Here is a 20711-nt window from a genome sequence, read left to right as displayed (position 1 = left end):
GGACATTTTCCTTTCTTCCTATTTAGATGATGTAGCTCCCGAATATGTTAATGTTCCGCCTCCACGCATACCACCTGCTGACGGCACTCCACCCCGAGATAATGTACCGCCACTTCCGCAACATCAAACTCCTCCTCCCGTTCCACATCCTGCGCCTACTCTTCCAGCCCTTCCGGCACCTATTCTCCCTACTATGCACCCAACAAATCCTTTTGGACCTGGCACCTCAGGAGGTGCGACAGGAGGTTTTCAGACCCCGCCACAAGCACATCGGCTGACTTATAGGGATTTAGCACAGCAACGTACACCTCAATCAGCAAATTACGACATACTTAAAGAGCCTCTTACAGATTGTAGATATGATCCGGTACCCGGTAAAGACGACAGAATGATGCTATCATCAGTACGTCTACGACGAGTTGCAAATTATTTAATGATATTACCAGGAATGATTGATCATCTAGACAGAATATATCTTTTTGTCCAGACGGGGGAAGGTCCTGAAAGTATTGGCGATGCCATGGCATACCAGAAAGTTGACACTCAGAAAATGATATTACGTTTTTTCATAAACTGCTTGATAAGAAACCAAGACAGGCCTGGTGTAGACCAGGAAGAAATGAAAGCACTTAACAAATGGGGTCAGAATATAGCAGACGGAAAACACGATAAACAGAATAGTATAGAAAATATGTACCGAAGGATCCGAAAAGCAGTAGAACAAATACATGAAAGGAGACAGCCGGAAAGAGAAGTAGATACAGACAAGAATGAATCCTCGGAGGAGGAGGAACAACCAGAAACGACTACAGGACAGTTACAATTACCAGCTAGAGAAATGATAGCATATGTAGGTAAGGGAAGACCTTTCAATAATTCAATGCGTCCGATACGTCCAGAAAGCAAGAGACTCTTTCAAGCTGCCATGTCAAATCCAAAGACGCCTGAACACCTATTTCAGGCTACCGATAAAATACTTCGAGAACGAATGGGGTACCATGTACTCAATTCTATGGATGAACAAGAATTAGCCAGGTCAGCAGTACAATGGGCTGACAGTCCTGATAAATATAATGATGACGCATTAGCACAAACATTTTTGAATCTCTCTCCAGACGAACAGAAATTAGCTGGAATATACATGATTCAGCATCTCCTTATATTGTTTAAAGGCCAACATTCTTATCCAGGTCCCCTACCTGATATATTATTAGAGCTACTCATGAATAGATGGAGAGGTCTAGGTACCGACTTAATTAAAATAATTCTGGAACATCGGCACAGATATAGTGCCTTCTTGTGTCCACAGTTTGATCCAGCTCCACCTCCAGAAAGAAAAATGTATTACATGGACGGACAGAATCCCTTGCGGGAAGTACATCCAGTCAAGAATGATGATAATACCTTTAGACGTGTGTTTGTGTACACACCCATAACTAAAATGGAACTGTTAGAAATGAAGAAACTAGTGCCCAGTCATGACAAAGATCCAGCAGGTTTCCACCGTGAAATAAAAGACATGTTACTCATGGGTGATTACACCTATCCCGACATCATGAAAATATTGAAAGTATTATTGCCTGCTGGTATTTACGAGAAACTCAAGGAAAAAGAATGGGAGGTGGGAGAGGCAAAGATTGAGTGGGCTGTATTAGAGAACGAAGAAAATACCAGAACCCCAGGTCTAGGGCTCGGGGAGAAAACTAAGGCATTACCAGGATTGTTAGTACAAGTATTGCCACGTTTGTTAGCAACGAAAAAAGGAGGACTGGGATGCAATCTCAGCCTGCAAACAGAAACCCGATGAAGACACTAGTGATTTTTATTCCCGATTTGAGAAATGTTTTGTTATTAATAGTGGCCTGAAACCAAGTAGCGAGTCATATCCACATCTTTTTGTATCCAAATTAGTCGAGAACTCTCTGCCCCAAGTTAAGAATCGTGTTCTGAAAGTCAAGAGCACATGGCAAGCAAATACGCCTTCACAAATGTTACAAATGTTACAGTACCACCAGAACAGAATTAGAGAAGTACATGATCACGAACAAAGACGTATGAAAGACACAAAAATGAAAATGTTAGTTGCTCAGTCAGTTCCAGCTGACGGTCAGAAAAGGGGTATGACACAGTCCAATAATACAGCAGCTCCTGTTAAAGGAACATGTAACTATTGTAAACAGCCAGGTCACTATATAAACGATTGTGCAGTTTTGAAACACAATATAGCTACAGGTAAGACTAAAGAAAGACCGCGTCCTCCTAGACAGGACCAGGTCCAACAACAAGTACCACAGAATATCCAGCCTATGCAAGCTTCGCATCAGACAGTACAGACCGTAGCGGTTCCACAGCCACAGCCCATTGCCGCAACACAACATGCAACACAGCAGATGTACCAGTATGCACAAACAGATTATCCCGATTATCAGCGATACACATGAAACAGCCTAGAGAGGGAAGTTGGCTTGCCTCTCATTGAGGTTCCTGTAGATCAAGAAGGTCCTTATGTACACAGTCAAGTATTAGGGAAAGACCGAAAGTTTCTGATTGATACAGGGGCAAGCAGGACAACTATAAGTCACGACGAGGTTCCAGGGGCACCCCTCTCAGGCTCACAGAATGTTTCCCTTGGATTTTCAGGAAAGCCTATTATTAATGAAGTATCACAACCACTTCCCCTTGCAGTTGGTCCATTGACACGTACTACAGATCTATTACTAACGAAATCATGTCCAGAAAACTTGTTAGGTATAAAGACATTGAAAGCTCTAGGAGCTGTTATTTGCTGTTCTCCGGAAGGAGTAAGACTGTTTTTACGTGACTTTAAAGGTCACTATGTGTTGAGAGATATTGATCCCAGGTTACAGAATGTTCCTGCACATTTATGGGCACAAGGCCCTACTGATGTAGGCTGCATGCATATTACACCATATCGAGTCACACTCAGACCAGGAGTAGTCTTACCGCGAATCCGACAATACAAATTACCTCCAGATGCTGTAGCGGCTTTACTGAAAATCATTGACGAGCTCATTGCACAAGGAGTGGTTGTAGAAACCGACTCGAATTTATGTAACTCCCCCATCATTCCGATTCTTAAACGTACTGATCCGAGTGCACCACCAGTTTATCGATTAGTTATCGATTTGCGCGAATTAAATAAATGCATTATACCACAATATCCTGTGGTCCCTGATATCTCATCTCTATTGACTGCCATTGATTCCGAAGCTACGTTCTTTACTGTGATTGACCTGAACAACGCCTTCTTTAGCGTCCCCATCGATCCGGAAAGCCAATATCTCTTCGGATTCTGTTTAAATGGCCGAAGCTTCAAATTTGCACGCGCACCTCAAGGATTCACAGAAAGCCCCAGCATCTATAGTCAAGCACTGAAAAGACAACTAGACAGTATACATATGCCTGACAACACAGCCCTGCTTCAGTATGTCGATGATCTATTGATCACCGCCCGAAGTGAACCCGAATGTGAGCAAGCATCACTGACGGTACTGCATTTCCTGGCTGACAAGGGACACAAGGTGTCCCCTTCGAAGCTGCAATTCTGTGTTCAGCAAGTGGTTTACCTTGGGCACTTGCTGTCCAAATGGGGGAGACAGCTAACACCTGACCGCATTCAGTTAATTGTACATATGTCACAGCCCAAGACACAAAAGGAGGTACGGGCCTTTATAGGCCTCACTTCTTACTGCAGACAATGGATTCCCCAGTACGCATTTCTAGCAAAGCCACTCATACAGTTGACAACCCAGGAGGCAGCGTCTTTGACTGCCCTCCCTTGGACTCAGGAACATACACAAGCTTTTGACGACTTAAAGAAAGCCTTATGTCAAGCACCAGTTTTAGCGACACCATGTTACAGTAAGCCTTTTACACTTTTTGTGACAGAACGTGAAGGTACTGCATTGTCAGTACTCACGCAGGATCAAGCAGGTTCACACAAACCGTGTGCCTATTTTTCTAGTACATTGGATCCGGTAGCCCAGGCTTTGCCTGCGTGCTTGAAATCAGTAGCAGCAACAGCTCTAGCAATCAGACAAAGTGATTCCATAGTGTTAGGACACCAATTGACAGTACAAATTCCACACTCCGTGGAAGTTCTTTTAAACCGAACACAGACTCAACACTTGACTATAGCACGACTGACAGGTTATGAATTGACATTGTTTCAGCCACACATAGAAATCAGACGTTGCAACACATTGAACCCTGCTACACTTTTGCCATTAAATGAGACAGACCCATTGGCACATGATTGTATTGAAGTTATTACCATTACAACGAAACCTAGACAAGACTTGACAGACACTCCATTACCAGATCCAGACCTGACACTTTATGTGGATGGTTCATGTATGAGAACAAGCACAGGAGAATTAGTGGCCGCCTACGCAGTCACGACAGAAACTGAAGTTATAGAAACGAATTGTATAGACACCCTGTCAGCCCAACAGCAGAGCTCATCGCTCTGACTCAAGCCTGTATTCAAGCCAAGAACAAAAGAGTTAACATATACAGAGATTCACGTTATGCATTCGGAGTCGTACACGACTTCGGTGTCCTCTGGCGAGAGAGAGGTTTTTTGACCTCTCACGGAGCCAAAATTCAGCACGGTCCCCTCATTCAAACTCTGTTAGACGCAATACATCTGCCTACAGCGATATCTATTATGAAGTGCAAGGCACATACCAAAGTTACAGATATCATTTCCCAGGGTAACGACCTGGCAGACCGAACAGCCAAGCATACAGCTCAGACTCACGCAACTGATCTGACAAAGACAATAGTTCAGACACCGACACATTGCATGACAGTTAAGGATCCCGCCTTAGATGTAATTGATATACAGACACATGCTACACCAGACGAAATCAAGAAATGGATTGAACTAGGAGGGGTCCAGACAGATCAAGGATGGATGACGAAGGGAAAATCTACATGGTTTCTCCCTGACTCTATGGTCCAAATAATCATTAATACAGTACATAGTCCTGCACATTTAGGAGAAAAAGCCATGTTAGACAGTATTCAAAACCTTTGGTTCAATAAACATTTACGAGCAGCAGCCAAACAGAAAGTGCGTACTTGCATGATTTGTTGTCAGTTCAACCCAGGTAAAAGCATCCCCGTAGAGCAAGGTGGATTTCATCCTCCCGATCACCCTTTTGAAGTCCTCCAGATGGAACGTTGTCGAGGATTCAAGTATGTCCTCGTAGTTGTATGTGCACTTTCCCGTTGGACAGAAGCATATCCAGTCCCAGATTACACTGCTCCGACCACTGCCAAGCAGTTGGTACGTGAATTTTTCCCACGGTATGGTTTGCCCCGTGTCGTGTACTCAGATAATGGACAGCCATTCTCGTCCGAGTTAATGAAACAGGTATCACTCCTGCTCGGCTATCAATGGAAGTTCCATTGTGTCCGACATCCCGAGGCAGCAGGCCTCGTGGAACGCCATAATCAGACTCTGAAAATTCGTCTTGCCAAAATCTGTAGAGAGAAAGGAGTCGACTGGATAGTAGCTTTGCCAGTCGCACTCTTCTATATGAGGATGGTCGCACATTCCAGAACAGGGCTATCCCCATACAAGGTGGTCTTTGGTAGGCCACCGAATATGTGGGGGACGCCTCTGCCTCGTAAAATAACCGATGTCGATTGTAATATGCTGACAGATTACCTTGCCTCCTTGATGTCTGCACTCCAATCATGTCGTTCACAGGTTGCTGCAGCCTTTCCCGACAACACCGAGGTGAAGCCCCATGAAGTGGTTCCGGGGAACCTAGTCTTCATCAGGAACTTTGACAGGAGAAGTCCGCTGGAGCCCCGCTGGCAAGCCCCAAGACTAGTGCTGCTAACCACGAGGACTGCAATCAAGGTCGAGGGCCGCAAAGGGTGGCTCCACTCCAGCTACGTCAAGATATTTCATGGACTGCTTCCAGTTACAGACTCTCAGCACTCCCCCTCTAAGGACTGCCCAGATTTCAGTGACTCTAAACTTCCCCTGATAGAGAAAACTCCGTCCGAGGAGTATAAATCAAAACTGAGGTCTAGCAAGTCAGACAGTTTAATTGTTTAAGTCCTCCCCTAGGTGAATCGGCTAGACGTGTTTTCTGACATGTATCCCCTAGACCCCAACAGAGAGAGAGATAGACAGAAACAGCTCAAGAAACGTGAATATTGTAAATCTCTTCGCAGCCATTGCACTGTGACACTATTGATTATGTCTTTTCTAAGTCTTCTGATTATTGCTGCAAGTGTGCTTTTACATATGTACTACCCTATTTTCAAGCATGCACAGTCTCCCTTCAATGTCACTGCCGAGCACTCTTTCAGTGAACTGCCCCCGCACGAGTTATCCTACCGACTTGCGCTGCGCAACAACACATTCATTAGTATGTTACATCATTCCCATCAGACCAGCAATGCTACCAATTGTTGGATATGTGGTCGACTCCCTCCCTATCAGAAATACAAGGGAGTTCTGCCTCTTTTTCCGTACCCGTTCACACACAATGGTTCCTGTGGGGCATGGTTTAGTTTAATCAATTCCTTAGATTCCTATTCCGCAGTTTACCAGGGTAACTGGGTATGGGGAAATCTGAACACAGTTCTGCATAAAGAATGCTTCCCTGACAAGGAGGGTCTTCCAAAAAGGATAGGGACTGATCTAGAAAACGAAGTATATGGATTAGGTAACTTTACACTTAACCTCATGATTCTGAATGTTGAATCCGAAGCCGAACCAGTTCTGCCCGCAATGTCCGTATAACCAGTTAAAGGTGAATTATGTGTCAGAAAGAATGGTTCAGTACACCTGGGTCATAGTAAATGCCTTACTGTGATCGAATTCAGTGATAAGGGCAAGTCTACATTCAAAGCTTCACGTCATTCCTACTTTGTTTGTGGTCATACCGCATATGTACGCTTACCTCTAGATTGGGATGGCACCTGTTACATTGCATTCCTTATGCCACCTGTTTTCCTAGCCCCTCATGATTATCATAGGGACACCCATCTAGTACACAATAGACCACAGAGAAATCTCCCGATTGTCGACTATACTGAAACGGCATGGGAGCTGGAGTTCTGGACTTTTTGGTTCCGTCCAGAGGTGTCAGGGATAACACCCGAAGACCCCGGAGTTCCACCTGTCTTGGTGCACAAATAAACAGAAACACGGGCTTCTCGATGGTGGCGTCAAAGACCAAAGGTTTATTACTGCAGGGACACAGAAGTCACAGAAACTACACACGGGCAGTACATTCCCAAACCGTTGTGTCCTAAACAATAAATATTTGGCGTTGCACAGGAATCGTCGACAATATCTGATGTCAAAACATTACGAATGAGGGGTTCCCACTTTTCCATCATAATCTCATGTCAACTTTTCATTCAAGACCCGGACCGCCTCATCGTAAATTTCGTTACCTCCCCCTAATAAAGGCCCAGAAGGAAAGGAGCAGAGCCAGGTGCAGAAGATAGAAAAGCAGGATAAGAGATGTTTGTGGGTCGTAAATGGGCAAGGCTACCAGCTTCGGCCGCCTAATCATGATCAGGCCAACGAACACGAGAACCAGTATAGCAGGACTGGCCCCGGGCAGAGGAGGCAGCCTTTGTCGAGTCATGCAGCTACAGCGTGTTCTGTTCTAAGGTGCACGTGTCACTAGAAAGGTGAATCGCCGGCTAAGCCTACGTGTCCTTAATCGAAATGAAGTAATCAGAGATCATTGCGTATGTGAGGGCAAGAAACACAAAATGGCTGCCATGATCTAAGATGGATGCCATGGGTAGATCGGAAATGTGTTTGTAACAGGAGTACTCTTGCTCGTAACATAGCGAAAACACCAGGATATGCTAAATGGATCATTTGCGGTTCGCTGATACCAATATTATGTATTTCCGACAATATTGAAAACACGGGTTCAAATCGTCACGGAACCTCAGACCCTCCTTTTGCCCTTACATAGGCAATTACTCAGTCTATGTCAGAGTCTAACTCTATGCTCATCAGGTCAGTGACATGCTGTTGTATCATCATCCTTTCTCGTGCCTTTTCTCCAAACGCAGGTGGTTTTCTAAAACAAGTTGCAGTACAGAGACTACACAAAGCAGGACCACACTGGATAATCAGGCAGCATGAGAATAGGAATACTAAGATGACACCAATGACCATCAGAACCTTCCATCCCCACGCTGATATCAGAGTCCACAACCACTCCATGAAGGACCAGTTTCCCTTGTCTACATGTATAGAGTCGGAAATCTTGTGTAGCTTAGAGATCGCCTCATAGACTGTTGGAGCATTATTGGGAATAAAGACACAGCAGCTCGATTGGATCATTCTGCATACCCCACCTCGATCTGCAAGTATCACGTCTAGAACCATACGGTTCTGCAACGTCATGAGTCTATCCGCCTGAAGCTCAGCTGTCAAGTTGCTAAGGGCACCTGCAGTTTCGGTAATAGTAGATTCAACTACCCGTGTTAGCTGACGTATGTTTCTACTATTGGCCATAGGCCCCCAGAACGGAAGGAAACCTTTGAAGAAGTCTCCAGCTTCCTGACCAGCGGTATCTTCCTTGCTGAAAACACCTCTTGCTACTCTGGTCTTGTGATAATCAGAAGAAGCAGTGTATGTAGGAGGCAACAATCGAGCAATGTAACATGAACCTGAAAAGTCAGCAGGCAACCATGTATACGCTCTGTCCTGACAGATGAAGTAGGTACCCCTAGCAGTAAGGAAGGCAGGGGAAGAGTTAGACGGAAACACGTAAGTCTCAACGCACTCACTCCTCCCTAGCTGAGCTCTCGGATTTCTTCCATTACCTTGCAAACAGACCTGACCGCGGTGAGGCACGACCCAGATTGGAGTGGAGCTTTTACGCTTGCTTTCTCCCAAACTAAGGCGATACTCTGAAGAATTCCAACTCAAATACACTCGTAATTCATCTCTAGGGTATGATGGAGTATTATTGACGTCCTTGATCATGTCAATAATTCCCTGGACTAAAGCTTTGTTGGCAGAGTTGTATTTAGTGGAACGGGGTGGACGCGGAGGATAGGTTTCGAGGGCATAAGCAAAGATGGTCTGAAAGGCCTGAAATGATCCATTATAGCTAAAAGGCAAAACCAGGTAGGGAATGCCTTTATCCATAGTGTGGGGTATCAAGCCACACACCCAGCAGTCTGTAGTGTTGACCACCAGTTGGTGTTGGTGCAAGAGCTGTACGAAAGTGTTATTGATAAATTCTGAGCGTCGAGCTTGCTCATGTTCAGGAAACGAGTGAAAAGAGTGTATAGAAGAAACAGTAGAGGCTACAGGATCAAGGGGAGGTACTGTAGTTACTGGCACAAAGATTAAATTCATACCAACAACGATTCCACCCACCAACGTTATTAAAACAATTAAAAATGTAATAGCACATTGCATCAGAAAACATTTACTATGAAGGATTCTGTAAAGTCTGTTTCTGCGAACATAAATCACATTTTCTCGTTGCAGCGCAGGAAGCTCCATCTTCTACAATCCGCTCGCGACCACTGATGATGTGTACGTAGATGAAAATGCCTTTATCAGTCCTGGGAGTTCCCAGAACTAACAGAAAGATCGACCTTGTGTCTGACCCCCGCAGATTCAACTAGGCACACAGCCACGACCCTACGGCTACCCAGACGGCAAGGCAATTTTAAAAAACAATAAAACAGTAGCAAACTTCCTGGCTGGAGGCAAAATGTTAAAATTTCAAATGTATAAAATAGGCAGTTTCCTGCTTTATTTGTCCATATTGTGAGATCGTAAGTTGTATTTTAGTTTTGCAGGAACTGTTTGATCTGGAAATAGTATGTTATCAGCAGAGGTTGGAATGTTCAAGTTCGCAGATGGCAAAGTTTCTTCTGATGCAGAGGACAAATGTTCAGGAGTCAAAGAAGTAGTTTCAGGAGGAGAGTCAGAGTCCGAAGTGTCAGTTATCAATTCGGCATCGCTGAAAGGGACAAACTTGGGTGTACGCTCGAACTCAGAGGCACCAATTCCTTTCTTAATCCAGTTGTCATAAGGAAGTGGCAAAGGCACACGTTTGACGTGTGTCGCGTGGATCCAGTGCTTGCGACCAGCCACACGAACAGCAGTTCTCGTCGCCAATAACACCTGGAAGGGGCCAACAAATCTGGGCTGAAGGTTCTTCGTCCTCGTAAAGTTTCGTACCACAACGTGGTCACCTGGTTTCAGCTGATGACCTGGACTCTCCGGTGGCTTTGGTAATGCATCGAAAACCTGTTGGTGAATAAGACTCAATTTAGCAGTCAAGTCGTAAAGGTAGTCAATCAACATTGGATATTCCAGAGAACAAAATTCCTTTGGCCTTGGCACTCCCCAAATATTAGCGGGGCGGCCAAAGACAATTTCATATGGACTAAGCCCTACTCTAGAGTGTACAGTCGCTCTCGTGGATAACAAAGCCAAGGGTAGTGCGTCTGGCCAGGATAAACCCGTGGATGCCTGTATTTTAGCGAGTTTTAGTTTGAGGGTGCCATTGTAACCCTCAACTAAACCAGCAGACTGGGGATGGTTTGCACTGTGAAATTGTTGCTTAATACCTAAACCGGCACACACACTCTGCATAACTTTCCCTATAAACTCACTTCCGTTATCTGACCATACAATCCGTGGAATTCCGTACCTAGGGAAATATTCTTTGAGAAGAATTTTGGCAGTTGATAGGGCAGTGTTGTCCTTTAGTGGATATGCTTCGATCCATCTAGAGAAAGCACAAACTACCACCAGGACGTACTTTAAGTTATTGCACCGATCCATGTGAATGAAGTCTAACTGAATCACTTCAAAGGGGCAAGAAGGAGGAGCGAAGTGACCAGCAGGAGTGGGGATTCCCTTGCCAGGATTATGCATCAGGCATACCATACAATTTTTCACCACTCTCTCTGCACATTTACTAATCCCATCATTCTTCCAGACTGGAGCCAACATCTTACATATCCCTTTAGAACTTATGTGCGCTACTCCATGTGCCATTGTCACCACTGCAAGCACATACGCATCAGGCAACATCCAACGCTGTTGTTTCGACAAATCAATCCAACACCCACTCGAGTCCAACTTGCCCGTACTCTCTTTCCATGCACGTTTCTCCTCCTTAGTCGCCTCTTTCTGAATCTCTTTCACACTTTCCACTGTATCCTCACACATTCCAGACTCAAAAATCCATCTTGCAGACGTTGCAACATACATTCTACTCATCATATTTCTAGCTGTCTGTTTAGCGATCTCGTCAGCAAACGCATTCCCACGACCAACATCATCCGTGATTGCTTTATGCGCACTGCATTTCACAATCGCAACTTCAGTCGGCAAGGTTAGAGATTCCAACAAGTCGTTAACTAGCTGACCATGTTGAATCTTAGTCCCATGGGACGTAATGAAACCTCTTTCTTTCCACAAACGGCCAAAACTATGGCCCACTCCAAATGCATACTGACTATCTGTAAACACATTCACTCTCTTTCCCTTTGCTAAAACACACGCTCTCGTTAGAGCGATTAATTCTGCAGCTTGGGCAGAATTCTGACTCACTCTTGCAGTCTCCACAATCGTACTCAAAGTTGTTACTGCATAGGCAGCAGTCACATCACCGTTCTCCAATTTAAAGCATGACCCATCAACATACAACGTGCCATCTGGATCTGACAATGGGGTGTCTTTTAAATCAATTCGTCCTTTTGTCTCCTCCTCGGTTCTGAAACAACAGTCATGGGGTTCGGAATCACTCGACTCTTCATTAGTCGGCAACAGTGTTGCTGGATTCAATACATTACATCTTTTGATCTGAATATGACTCGCTAGCAGTGTCAGCTCGTAGCCAGATAATCTAGCACTGGTAAGGTGTTGCGTCTTAGTTCTGTTCATGAGTGTATCCACAGCATGAGGAACCATGACCACTAGCATGTTATTCATCACCAAACCAGCAGATTGTCGAATGGAGGCCGCAGCTGCTGCTGTAGCTCTCAAACAACTAGGCAACGCTCTAGCTACCGGATCTAATGTTGATGAAAAGTACGCACAAGGGCGTTGTTTATCACCAAATCTCTGTGTCAGAACACTCAATGCGCAACCTTCTCTCTCGTGTACATAGAGCGTGAATGGCTTGCTGTAATCGGGTGTACCCAATACAGGAGCTGAACATAGTGCATTTCGTAACTCAGAAAAACTCTCCTGACATTCAGCAGACCATGGCACCGGACTCGGAACATTTTTCCCAGTCAAAGCTACCAATGGTTTTGCTAAAAGAGAAAAATTTGGGATCCACTGCCTACAGTAAGAGGTAATACCTAGAAAGGCACGTACTTCTCTCTGTGTGCGGGGAACATTCATCTGCGTAATTGCTTTTATTCTTTCTGGGGTCAACTTCCTTCCCTCCTTTGACAAGAGATGACCAAGGTAGGTCACTTCTTGGCAGCAGTATTGCATTTTCGAAGGGGACACCTTGTGATTCAAACGGGACAAATGATGTAATAACGAAATCGTAGCTGCTTTGCAAGTTTCCTTGTCATCGGCAGCCACTAGAAGATCATCTACATACTGCACTAGAGCAGAACCTGGAGGAAGTACAAAAGAATCTAACTGACTTTTTAATGCTTGGCTGTAAATGGATGGGCTCTCACAATAGCCTTGTGGAGCGCGTTTAAACCTGAAGCTTCGACCTCCTAGACAGAAGCCGAAAATATCTCTGCTTTCCTCGGCTATCGGAATGCTGATAAATGCATTCTTCAAGTCGATGACTGAGAACCATGTAGCTGTTGCAGGAATCAATGTTAACAATGCAGTAATGTCTGGAACCACAGGAAACTGCGGAACCACAATTTTATTAACCTCTCTGAGATCGATAACAAACCTATATACTGGCGGTTTCGAAGGATCGGTACGTTTCAAAATTGGTAATACAGGACTATTACAAACGTTTCCTCTAGTCTCTTCAACTACGCCTTTCTAAATCAAATCTTGTACAATCAATAAGAGTGCTCGTTCACCTTCACTAGAAATTCTGTATTGAGGGATTCGTGGAAATTTGACATTTGCTTTCAACGTGACTACATATGGTGGTATTTCTAAAAGGCCTACATCGTTAGGACCAGTCGCCCAAAGAGTATCAGGGAGTGAACGCAGCTCTGGCGGGAGTGCATCCATTGACAAGTACATCGGAGAGGTGATTCGTTTACCCAACGTAAGCTGTACTCCTTCCGGAGAACAGTACAATGTCGCATATAGGCGTTTTAACAAGTCTAAACCAAGCAGATTTTCATTACAACCTGTCGTCAAAATCAGGGGTGCTTTCAATTGACACGGTCCAACAGAAATAGACAAAGGACCAGATACAGGATTGTAAACAGGGGCGCCTGAAAAACCTACGGAAACATTTGTTGAGCCGGACAAAGGTGCGCCAGGGAGTTTCGCATGAATGATAGAACTTTTTGCGGCACCAGTATCCAACAGAAACGGTTCGACTACACCTGATGTTGCTACTGCGACATAAGGCCCACTCTGATCCACTGGAACTGATACTACTCCCTCTCTCTGTCCATGGCTGTCCTAGTACTCAGTTTGTTGAAATCCCTCATCATTTTCACAATAGTCTTCAACATGATACTGTTGCGACCTATTCTGTTGGGCAGACTGTCCATTTCGCTGATCAAAGTGATTGGAGGGGCGATCGTTCGTTTGTGGAGGTATAGCACCTCGTCCTCGACCTCTAGAATTTTGCACAAAACCACCACGACCTCTCTGAGCTGCTGCAGCATTATTTTGCGCTAAGATCGGACATTCATTCTTATAATGACCCTCTTTCTTACAATACGCACATTGATTCCACTGGTATTGCGGTCTCTGAGAACCATAATCTGTCCTTTGATACGACCCTTGCTGTGTATTATTCTGATTCATGCGAGGCGGATATGCCTGTTGCAAAAGAACTTTAGTCTTTAAATCTTTCGTTTTCTTATCTGATTTTTCTTTCTCCTCTTTATCCCTGTTTTCGTAATACTGTGCAGTTGCAAGTATTTGCGCAGTTGTAGAGACAGCCCACGCACTCTCTGAATCTTTCAATTTATTGCATAGCTCGGGTAGCAGATTGTGTACAAATTTATCGACAAACAATCTCTGTCCTCCTTCTGTACTCATATCCTGACCACTATGGTCTACAAAAGTCTCTTCGAATCTCGTGAAAAAGTCGGAGACACTTTCGTCTTTCTTTTGCTTGCATGCGGACAACTTGTCCCAGTTAACGCGCAATGCTGGCATCAGAGTCTTCATTAAGTCGATTATTCTACCTGGAAGATTAGCAATTAGAGGTTCGGGTTTGGAACCACCTATTTGCTGACCATCCGCTGCAATGATAGCTGCCCAATCACCACCTAGGGCAACTGGATGATTCTCTTTACGAATTTTAGCCCAAATCGGTTGGGGAACTACATTACCAAATAACATGTCAATGTCCGCTAGATTCATTACACAAGCCTCCACTGTCTGAGCCAACTCCTTATAATATCCGGCGGGATTCTTACGCGGATCTGGCAAGGCCTGTTTCACTGCTAACACTTCAGCTCGCTTCCACGGAATGTGTATCCACACTCTTTGGAACTGTGCCGGAGCGGCTGCAATACCGTTGACAGCATCAGCTTGTACTGCATCGCGCCAAATTGGAGGAACCTCCCTCATTGGATATTGTCGATTCTGCTTCGTACTACTTTTCTCTAAGTCCCTCGGTGAACGAAGTGATGGATCATTCCTATAACTTAAAATCAGTTCCATCGCTTCTTTTATATTTTCACCTACTATCATACCTGCAGCAAACTCTTTCTGAACCCTAATTAAGTCTTCTAAATTTGATTCAGAGTCATCTTCTTCTAACTCCTCTCGTAAAAGAGAGCACATCTCGTCAAACGCATATCTTTGTGTTGGTTCATTCCACTGCATAAATGTATCTAGCACATCTCTCGTACTATATCTCCTACTCTTCGAAATCCATCGGAGAGCCGTGGAATCTAATACTCCCCGTTCCTCAGTACTTGGGAGCTGACTACGTCTCTGCACAGACTCAGAAGTAGGAGTCTTAATTAAAGATTTATAGAAAGGAGACAGAATGTTAGAGACAGAATCAGTGATTCTTCGACGAACAGAAAGCGGAGTCATAATACTAGCAGATGTAGAAAACACAGTAGCAGTTGGAACAGATAGTACAGGGACAGTAGGAGTATCAAGTACGATAGCTTGTGAAGAAGTAGGTGTAAGCAATATAGGTATAGGCAAAGAAGTCGGCAACCCAGGAAGAGGAGGTGCCGTAGGAACATTTACATTAACCACAGGAGGTACAGGAGCTTGATTCTGAGGGGCAGGAGCAGGAATACCAGGTTGTCCAGCAACTGGCAATTGAACATTCGGTACAGGCGGAGCCGTAGCACCTTGTGCATACGGTGGGGGTGATCGTAACAAGTAAGACAACAGAGGATCGTTTTCGGGGTCCTCTACTATCTTAGTTGTACTCGAGGGTAAGGCAGGATAGCACTTATCAATCGCTAAGTTACGCTCTCTAGTAGCTATCTCCATCGCTTTCTCAGATTCTTTATCTTGCAGCTGCTTAGCCGCTTGTTCTAAAGTTAACTCTTGCTCTTTCTGTTCTTTTTTCAACTTTTTAATTTCTCTTTGTTTAGATTCTTTTCGCCAGTAACGGAAAGAATCAAACATTGCCGGCCGGGCTTTCTTCTTAAACAATTTCACTTCTAAGTTGTCAAGGATTTCGGGTTCAAAACTACCATGTAGTGGCCAACTAAGGACACCATATTTTTCAGTGTATCGGAACCACACCTCATTATAAGATATAGGACCCACTCCAAACTTACAATAAAGATCATATAACGGAGTCCCAATCGGAGGAACCAGACATGAGTCCTCCAAGCGGGAATCACTGTTGCAACCAAAGCACGACAACATACAACTTTTCCGACTTACCATTTTGTAATCCGGAACACAGAACAAACAAACACAAACAGGGATGTGCACTCGAACCAAGAACTTAGGCCTACCAAAAGCGAACAAATGTATCGGTACCCAAAACTAAACCAATAGATTATCGTAACCAGAACAACCAGTGATAATCTTACGAAACCAAACCAAACCAAGAACTAAAAGGATTTTAACAACCCTTACGAAGTAACCAACTAGCAACCACTAAATACTTAACTGAGGCACTGAAGACGTCACCAAGGAGAAACCCGTCACGTTTCGCCGTACTAAGGACTGCACCTCGGGTCCAAGACAGGGCGACGGTCAAGGCAACGGACCACTGCAGCCGTCCTGAACGGGAACCCTCGTGGAAGAGAACGTCGGGCCACTTTTGCGATATGCCGGGATCGATGAAGTGGGGCGCCTCCCTCAGGAATCTTCACACGAAGCTTCTCGAACTCTTCAGGCTTTTGGACCGGTACCGAATGACGTCGCCCCACGTTGGGCGCCAATTGGAGTTCTGGACTTTTTGGTTCCGTCCAGAGGTGTCAGGGATAACACCCGAAGACCCCGGAGTTCCACCTGTCTTGGTGCACAAATAAACAGAAACACGGGCTTCTCGATGGTGGCGTCAAAGACCAAAGGTTTATTACTGCAGGGACACAGAAGTCACAGAAACTGCACACGGGCAGTATCTAGGAGCCTGTTCGATTTGTACAAAAAGGGTTGCTCCTTATATACTAAAAATTGGGCTTCGGGCAAATTCTTTACATGTTAGTACATTCCCAAACCGTTGTGTCCTAAACAATAAATATTTGGCGTTGCACAGGAATCGTCGACAATATCTGATGTCAAAACATTACGAATGAGGGGTTCCCACTTTTCCATCATAATCTCATGTCAACTTTTCATTCAAGACCCGGACCGCCTCATCGTAAATTTCGTTACCTCCCCCTAATAAAGGCCCATAAGGAAAGGAGCAGAGCCAGGTGCAGAAGATAGAAAAGCAGGATAAGAGATGTTTGTGGGTCGTAAATGGGCAAGGCTACCAGCTTCGGCCGCCTAATCATGATCAGGCCAACGAGCACGAGAACCAGTATAGCAGGACTGGCCTCGGGCAGAGGAGGCAGCTTTTGTCGAGTCATGCAGCTACAGCGTGTTCTGTTCTAAGGTGCACGTGTCACTAGAAAGGTGAATCGCCGGCTAAGCCTACGTGTCCTTAATCGAAATGAAGTAATCAGAGATCATTGCGTATGTGAGGGCAAGAAACACAAAATGGCTGCCATGATCTAAGATGGATGCCATGGGTAGATCGGAAATGTGTTTGTAACAGGAGTACTCTTGCTCGTAACATAGCGAAAATACCAGGATATGCTAAATGGATCATTTGCGGTTCGCTGATACCAATATTATGTATTTCCGACAATATTGAAAACACGGGTTCAAATCGTCACGGAACCTCAGAGCAATACACAGACTTCAATAAAGGTTTCTTTCCCTACTTAGGTACTGTCTTTAATAGTAAGCTGATACGAAAATTAACTAGAACCCTCGAAGCAGTAGTGAATGAGACTACTTCCGCCCTAGGTATTTTAACAGAGGAGCAGTCTGCTATGCGGATTGTTGTTCTTCAAAATCGTCTCGTCCTTGACGTCATTCTGGCCGATAGGGGCGGAGCCTGTAGGGTCATCGGGTCGAGCTGCTGTGTTTTCATTCCAGAAAACGCGCCATCAGTATATAGAGCCATTACCCGTCTTCACAAGATTGCAAGTATGATACACCAGGATCCAGGCACCTGGACTTGGTCCGGTTGGTTCTGGACCACGTTGTCAGCCTGGGGATGGAAAGTCCTATCCTTCCTAGGTATTGCCCTTCTCATAGTATTCAGTTGCTGCCTATGTTTGCAATGTGGGCCAGCGATTTGCGGCTTGTGCGCCACATCATGTATTCCTCATTCAAGTCCTCATTCAAAATGCCATAAGAAGAAAGTAGAGCAAATGATGTTACATGAACAGATTGATAGATTAATGAGGATTGATATATCATGAAGGGTCCGTAGGGGACAAGGAGGGAATGAGGTAATATAAATTTTATGGTCAGTTGTGTCCCCTATCGTAGACCCCACCGGCTCCATGTACGTGCTTTAAGTACATGTATGTTCCCTCCACTTCTAGCTATGAAGACGCAAATACATTTGCGTCCAACGTTAACATGTCCTCTTTCAGATCCACCATGAATGGGTCAGATATTCCGTTCCTAAGTATGCCTTGCCAACGTCTTTATATGGTGTACTTTTCATGTTTTACTCGTTCTGGCGAGTTAGGCCCTGATTTCTGCCATCAAGCCTTTTTCTGCCTTCGGTATCTGAAAGCCGCAGCTTGCTGCTTCCTGACCCTTGACTTACTCCCTGCGCGGCTAACGGTGCCTGGCTCAGCCTGCCTTGCCTGCCAAGACTGTATTCAACCTTCAAGTTATCTGCTCCGCTCCTCGAAAATACATTCCTGTCTAGTAGTTTACGAAAACATCCTTCCCAGCTGCAGAGCAAAGGGCCCGGCCTCACTGTCTCCATGCAAGTAATTCATAGCTCCCGTTACCATGGTAGGCCCATGGCCCCCTCGCTTTACATGTAGACACGTAGTTGCATATGCACGCACTAGCAGTCAGTATAGAATAGCCTCTGCCCGAGAGACCTTTCCTTCTAGATAATACAGTTCCTTAAACACAAGATATAGATATGATTTGGGTTTAGGTTGTTCTGACACACCAGACTTCTGTCTCCTCATGTAGGGCTAAATGTCAAGTCCCCTTCACCCTCAAGTTCCACGTCAATTACACGTCATACTGCTGCGCGCGCATCTCTGCCAGGTATTTCTGCTGACTCTGCAGGATTCTACTAAGGATCCACCCACATGTGACACCTCTATGTGACGTTTCTAGCACACACCTCCGTGTACGCCCTCATGCACGCCTTCTGTTACGTACATGTAGTCTTATCTCGTTTCTCTCAGCTGTTACGCCTTCTGAACCCATCACCACTGTAATGCATTGACTATATATATGATGTACTTGTAATAAAGCATTGTCTATCCCTTCCTGAACCTCTGTGGTGATGGAACATGATTGCCTGGTTTAAACCAATTCCTTTTTAAGGAATAAAACCCCTTTTAAAACCTCAAATACCCCGGATTCTGCCTTTCATTTTGACTGAGTTATTTTTATTGAACTTTACCGCATAAATTCCGCATAGGTAATTAAAATTTACCACAGAAGGCTTGAATATGGAACATCTGTTTAAGAGATGGAAAAATGGGACAAAATGCCCTAAATGAGAAATAACAGCAGCAGAAATCCACTAAATACACAAGAGAGAAGAGAATGAATAAAAGCAGGTGTTACTCAGAAAATATTTGGGAAAAAAATTACCAAGCCGGAGCTTATAATCTTAAAGAAATGCACAGGACTAGTAGTGTCAGATGCGTTAAAAATTAGATGAACTAATTCGACAAAGTGTGGTTTGAGGTTCTTGTTAACAGTGCCCGCTTCTCGCTGGATGTTCAGGCAACCTGTATGCGAAGGACTCACAGACAGATGTGACAGCTCCTACTTTGGAAGCAATAGGGTTTTGAGTCTGCTTAGATTATTATTGTCTGCCTTCAAAGTTGGAATGGAAGACCACAACCGGCTATCAACTACTTCTTGCTTGGGGAGGAACTAGGACATAATTTCAAAATGTAATGGTTTGAGAAACCAATAAAATATATAAAATTCCCACACACATCCCACAATAATCTGGATCGCTGAGAATTAAATAACTACCATTTGGAAGGACGGTAATACGTGAAAGTATTGCATGCAGTTCTATTCCTTTTGAAAATCACCACCAGTTCACTACTTAAGCTTTACATGCACCATGCAAATAATGTTTTTTCAAACATGTGAGTAGCCGACAAAAGAGTTGCATTCCTTTCCAGTGAGGAATACCTCCTTGTGTTTTAATCGTATCTCTTTAAGCTACATTTGATGCACAGCACCAGAATACCAAAATGGAGGAAGTTTTAGAAAAGTAACTTTATTGAGAGATTGTGCATTCCTTCACAGTGCAGTAAAGTATACTATTTTAGTAGAAATCCACGGAGATTCTATTCAGTAAATGTGAGCATTTAACCTAATATAAATCTTTCCACCCTTAGCAGAAGATGTTGACCTTCAGGGATAAAGATTCCCAGGCAATTAAATTTCTTCTTTAACCCCTTTCTAATCCCTGACAAGGGTTAGCTTGTTAGAAGAGCTTCCAAAATCATTCTATTAATGCTCGTTGTTGAATTTGGCACCATTATGTGAACTCACTTAGATGTTCTTACAGGGCTTCTACGAGATATTCTAGCATTGATTCACTTTTAATTTACTTTTTCTCTTATAACAGTGTTGGAACACAGAAAAATACAAAGCAAGAATTTACAAGGAGCAAAAATAAAAACGGATATTTATGCAGTGCACACTACATAGATACACTTTTAATAATGTCAAGAGTCCTAATTTGATTGTGCTCAGAAGGATGTATGTTTAATTGGCCCTGCAGGTTTAGAACATGTAGAGACTCTAAAGTGGGTTTGAAAAAAGTGGAGCTGATATGCTTACACAATATGTCATTACCTTACATAAAGAAATATGAAAAAACTCA

Source organism: Lissotriton vulgaris, chromosome 2_2 (genome assembly GCF_964263255.1).
Source record: "Lissotriton vulgaris chromosome 2_2, aLisVul1.2, whole genome shotgun sequence".
Taxonomy (NCBI): domain Eukaryota; kingdom Metazoa; phylum Chordata; class Amphibia; order Caudata; family Salamandridae; genus Lissotriton; species Lissotriton vulgaris.
Note: the sequence above shows the minus strand (reverse complement) of the source record.